The sequence below is a fragment of the Silene latifolia genome, chromosome 11 (assembly GCF_048544455.1).
Source record: "Silene latifolia isolate original U9 population chromosome 11, ASM4854445v1, whole genome shotgun sequence".
Lineage (NCBI taxonomy): Eukaryota > Viridiplantae > Streptophyta > Magnoliopsida > Caryophyllales > Caryophyllaceae > Silene > Silene latifolia.
In genome coordinates this window covers 103,682,286-103,687,115 of record NC_133536.1, presented here as the reverse complement: position 1 = coordinate 103,687,115, position 4,830 = coordinate 103,682,286, and the positions used below count along the sequence as shown (strand labels likewise).

Here is a 4,830-nt window from a genome sequence, read left to right as displayed (position 1 = left end):
ATCGAGGAGTCCTTGTCTAGCTAGATGTAGGAGGGGAGGATATTGAGCCAAATAAGCATTCTTCCGATCTTCATAAGCTTGCTTGTGCATGGCTTGCATTAGAAGAGTTACATAGTCTTTCCCAATTTCAACTCCTTGTGGTTTGAACTCTTCATAATCATAGGGGTAAGGTGGTATAACAATGGAAGAGGAGGGAGTTTCATGATCACCCTTTTGTTGTTGAATGATGTACTCGGCTTCTTCGGATAGGGGAAGCAAATAGTTGGTCCGGTGGACACTAAGACGGCAAATCTTTGCGGGTAAAGTGAATGATCGAGCCTCACTTGTAAGCCACCCATACTTGGTATCAAGGGAATTGTGAACAACTTACTTAAACTTGTTAATCAAGGTGGACATATCAATAAGATGGCCACCATCCTTAGCCTTGTACTTGCTATCCTCATTGAAATTAGGATCAAAGTGCTTGGCTAGGACCGTGACAAGGCCGCCATTAACAATTACGGTTTGACCCTTCTTCCCACTATCTACATGGAGCCATCTATCAACCAATAGCCTCAAAGAATTGTAAGGCTTGGTGTGAATTCTTCCAATATTCAAAGTTGATTCAAGGAGAATAAAATCGAGTCCCGTGAAATAATTGGTGTCTTTCCTAGCAATTATGGTATTTCCCACAACTTTGTGTCATATTCTTATGCCCGGATGATGGACCAAAAGAGCACGACAAGCTTTAAAATCTTCAAATTTCTTCCCGGAGATTGCCTCCCAAAGAGGCTCGGGATCATACTTCCCATATTGCTTATAAAATTTATGTTCATCGCTAAGACCCAAAATTGCACCCAATTAGGAAAGGAAATGCGTCTACTAGTGTTAGCTAGACGAAACTCAATATTTTCCTATTCTCAACTTTTGTCACTTTTAAAGAACTTAAGAATTCCAAGACAAGGGAGGGGTATGTTACTTCCTTCATATCAAACAATTTCTTTAAACCCATGGCATTGAAAAAGACTCTTGTTTGTTCAAGAACACCCAACTTCTCTAAAGTATCTTGGCATATGAATTTGGTGGATTGAATTTGTCTCATAGCAAACTTGACAAATGTATTTCTATGGGAATCGGAAATGAATGTTACCTCCGGATAATGCAAGAGTTGATTAATTACCGGAGTAGAGGGTGATGCTTCCATAGAAGTTTGTTGAGGTGGTTGCACTTCCAAACTTGGTGTTGATACCACCATTGCCAAAGCTTTCTTCATTTGTAGAGCTTTTTGCCTTTGAGAGAGAGTTGTAGTCTTTGGTGCCTTTGCCTTTGCTTTTGTTGCTCCCTTTGTTCTTGCCATTTGATGAGCTAACCAAGAAAAAGATCAAAAATCTTCAATTTGTAGAATGCCCAAATCGATTTTGAAAGTGAAAGGCTTTGCCTTTATGAGAACAAAAATCGATTCAAAGGTGAAGATTTTGTTCTTGGTTTTGATTGTTAATGAAGATGGAGTGATTGATTTGTTATTTGAAAGATGGTTTGATTTGATTTTGGTGAGTTTTGTTGAGGGTTTTTGTTTTTGAGATGGAGAGGATGAGGGTTTTGATGTTATGGGTAGTGTTTATGAGTGAATGAATGAATGAATGAAGGTGGGGTGGGTATTTAAAGAACTCGACCATATTAGGGGGACGCAGGGGACAATCCGTGCGGATTAGGCGCAATCCGCTCGGATTCTTCAACTTCAAATTTTCAAAAATCCCGCCTAGAGACGGGCGGATTCGGAGAATCCGTTCGGATTCTTTTGGATGAGACGGGCGGATTTCGCGCAGACGGACGGATTCTTGTCCCGAGATTTTTCTTTGTTTTTCTTCAGCTGCAAGACGGGCGGATTGTTCACAAGACGGACGGATTACGAGAGACGGGCGTCTTTCCGTAAATCCGCTCGGATTCTTCAACGATCAAGAATTTTGCGTTTTTATTTCACCCAAGACGGGCGTCTTCTCAGCAGGACGCTCGGATCCTCTGCAGACGGGCGGATTCTCAGGAATCCGCTCGGATTGGTCCTTGTGTACACGGATTCAGTTCCATCCGTGCACCAACGCATTCCCTTATCATTCTTTCTTTCTTTCTTTCAAATCTTGTGTTCTTCATTGCGGGGGCACTACTAAGGCATGAATAGCCTAGGCAATTGCCATCCCCACACTAAGGTAAAGCACTACACATCAATTAAAATCATTAGTCCCTCCCTCACTTCTCTCTTTTCATGACAATTATTTTGATCAAAGTAAAAATAAATCCAAAAATGACAAAAATGCAATACAAAAATTGAAATGTAAGTTAGGGAGTTAGAAATATTTACAAGTGGTGGTTTAGGGAGGACTCCACCAAACTCTCATTCTTGATGAGATGTCAAGGAGGCATGTTCAAGGTGTTGTTGATGTTGCTCAACACCTTGAAGAAGTAATCAAAAGCTTGTTCATTGTTATGGTAGAGGTCCTCAATAGACCGTGGTTCTTGTTGTTGATCATGATCGATGGCGTGCCCAATGTAGGGATTAAAGATCCCTTCAAATTCGTCGTCCCAAAGACCACAAACTTCATTGAGTTGATCATTGAAAATCTCTTGCTTGGATGGGGACAACTCTCCCAATTTCTTCTCTTGGCCAATGAGGCCATCATCTTCTTCCTTGGTTGATTTTGATGAGCTTTGCAAGCTCTCCTTGTCATAATTCACTTGCTCTTTGAATGGGGCATCTTCAACTTTCTTCCTCCATTGGAGTTCCGATTTCTTCTTTTCATCTTTCCGGCTATAATGATCAATCATGAAACATGGCTCATGCAAATGAGTAGCTCTCATGGTCTTGTCAAGATTAAAAGTTATGCTTTCATCTCCCACTTCTAGAGTGAGCTCTCCATGTTTCACATCAATCACCGCACCCGCGGTGTGTAGGAAAGGTCTTCCTAAGATGATTGGAATGTTGGAATCTTCCTCCATATCAACAATGACAAAGTCCACCGGGATGAAAAACTTCCCAATTCGCACGGGGACATCTTCCCATATCCCTAGTGGTGTCTTCGTCGATCTATCGGCCATTTGAAGAGTGATATTGGTACATTTAAGCTCTCCCATTCCCAACCTTTTACTTACCGAGTACGACATGACACTCACACTAGCCCCTAGGTCACATAAGGCTTTGTTGATCGTTGTGTCGCCAATGGTACACGGTATTGAGAAGCTTCCCGGATCCTTTAACTTTGGAGGCGAACTCCCTTGAAGTATTGCACTACTCACCTTGGTGAAGGCGATAGTCTCAAGTTTCCGGATCGACTTCTTCTTTGTGAGGATATCTTTCATGTACTTTGCATAGGCCGGAACGTGATTGATTAATTCCGTGAAAGGAATTGAGACTTCTAAGTTCTTCACAATTTCCATGAACTTTCCAAGTTGATCATCAAATTTAGGCTTGGCTTGTCGACTTGGAAAAGGAAGTCTAATCACAATGGGCTCCTTTTCTTTGGCTTTGTCTTCATTTTTCTTTGAGCTTTCTTCTTTTGATGACTCCCCTTCTTTGGGACCTTGCACCACAACTTCATTCTCACTAGCTCTCACAACTTCATCCTCAACTTGCTCCTTCGGTGCTTCATAACTTGTACCACTTCTCAAGTGAATGGCACTAACCGTTTCATGTCTAGGGGGATTACCTTGAGGTGGTAATTGCCCCTTTTGTCTTTGTGAGCTCGAAGATGCTAGTTGGGTCAATTGTGTTTCCAACATCTTGGTGTGAGCTAGAATGTTGTTGATGGTGGTGTCTTTTGCTTGGCTATCTTTTTGCATTTGGGTGAAAAATTCTTGTTGATTCTTTTGCATTTGAAGGACCGCTTTTTGGACATCAAAACTTTGGTCATTGTGGTGATTGTATGGATTTTGATTTTGGTAACCTTGGTTTTGATTGAAAAAGGGTCTTTGATTTTGATTTCTCATGGGTGGTGGAGTGTATGTTGTTTGAGGGTTTTGGACATTTTGGCTTTTGTATGAGAGATTGGGATGGAACTTGGTGTTTTCATTGTAAAAATTTGAATAAGGGGTACCACTTTTGTAGGCTTGGAAAGCATTGACTTGCTCGGTTGTTCCCCTACATTCACTTGAGTCATGACCTAAGGTTCCACAATTCTCACATATCCCGCTTGGGATTGATGAGGATGCCGTCATGGCATTGACATGATGCTTTGTTGATTTTGAGTTTTCCTCAAGTCTAGCCATAGCTTGTTCAAACTTCAAGTTGATTGTGTCAATGTGAGCACTAAGTTGAGCACCCAATTGAGTAACGGTGTCCACTTCATACTTTCCTCCTCTAGTAGCCTTGCGAGGCCTACTATATTGCGAATTATGGACCGCCATTTCCTCAATCTTGTTCCATGTTTGATTGTCATCAACTTCGGTGAACATTCCATTTGATCCCATATTGAGAATGTTCCTTGAATCTTCATATAAACCATTCCAAAATTGTTGCACTAAAAACCATTCGCTAAGTCCATGGTGAGGACATGAGCGACAAATACCTTTGAACCGCTCCCAAGCTTCATACAAAGATTCTTCATCCCTTTGCTTAAAACCCGTAATTTGAGCTCTTAGCATATTGGTCTTTTCCGGTGGGTAGAATTTTTTGTAGAAAGCTAGAGCTAGCTTCTTCCAAGAATCTATTCCAAGGGTGGCCTTATCAAGGCCCTTCAACCATTGCTTTGCGGTGCCGATTAACGAAAAAGGAAATAAGACCCATCTTATTTGGTCTTGAGTCACGCCCGTTTGAGAGATAGCTTCACAATAATCACAAAATGTTTCCATATGAGAATGAGG

General features: G+C 41.4%; 1 non-coding gene across 1 annotated transcript; it reads left to right on the top strand.

Annotated features, from left to right (window-relative positions):
* The first annotated feature begins 4,504 nt into the window (after positions 1 to 4,504).
* On the top strand, positions 4,505 to 4,611 carry LOC141616393 (small nucleolar RNA R71). Its single transcript, XR_012530743.1, has one exon. It is a non-coding gene; the product is annotated as a small nucleolar RNA R71 (small nucleolar RNA).
* Positions 4,612 to 4,830: the final 219 nt, after the last annotated feature.